Source organism: Penaeus monodon, chromosome 17 (genome assembly GCF_015228065.2).
Source record: "Penaeus monodon isolate SGIC_2016 chromosome 17, NSTDA_Pmon_1, whole genome shotgun sequence".
In the NCBI taxonomy this organism is placed as follows: Eukaryota; Metazoa; Arthropoda; class Malacostraca; order Decapoda; family Penaeidae; genus Penaeus; species Penaeus monodon.
Window position 1 is genome coordinate 5993452 of NC_051402.1, and position 635 is coordinate 5994086.

At 31.0% G+C, this 635-nt stretch overlaps 1 protein-coding gene across 1 annotated transcript in view; it reads right to left on the reverse strand.

Annotated features, from left to right (window-relative positions):
- Nucleotides 1-433: 433 nt before the first annotated feature.
- LOC119583510 (E2F-associated phosphoprotein-like) overlaps nt 434-635 on the reverse strand; it is a gene marked incomplete at its 5' end in the record, with an annotated part of 1360 nt that continues 1158 nt past the window's right edge. The window contains 1 exon segment of the mRNA XM_037932036.1: nt 434-635. This exon segment is cut by the window's right edge and continues 1158 nt beyond it.

A 635-nucleotide genomic window follows, 5' to 3' on the forward strand; every position in this document is an offset into this window, starting at 1 on the left:
ACCATGAACCAGAGGCTAACCTGGCAGTATTTGGATATGGTTGAATCTTTCTTTTCAGGATATTTACTCACCATTTTTTTTTTCTTCTTCTCAATCCATGTCCTGTATAAATGCAATGGTTCTTTTTCAATGGAGATACAGCATGTTAAAATATAAAAAGGATGAACTGGCTGATATTCTTCCTCCTCTCTTTAACCTTCAGAATTGTAGTTCTTGATTATCAACAGGAGAACTCTCAGTCATATTATTCCAATGAATAATTGAAATCTGAAAATATAAACTGGGTTCTTCCGATTACTCTTCGTCAAATAGCATTCAAACAAGTCACTAAATTGCAATTACTTTTTCCATTTTCATATCATTTTATGATATTTTATTTCATTTTATGTTTTTTCCTTTTCCCTTTTTATGAAGGAATGTAAAGATATAGGCATAAAGGTCAACATTTTAAAATCACTTATAACTTTTAAGCAGTTTTACAAATAGAAAGATAAGAAGATGAACATATTAGTATGAGACTGAGAGTTCTGTATCCAAACCATTAACCCAAAGCTAACAAGCACGGCAAGTACGTATATGTCATGCTCACTGTTAGTTTATCTTATTAATCGTTTTTATACATAGATGGTTCCACT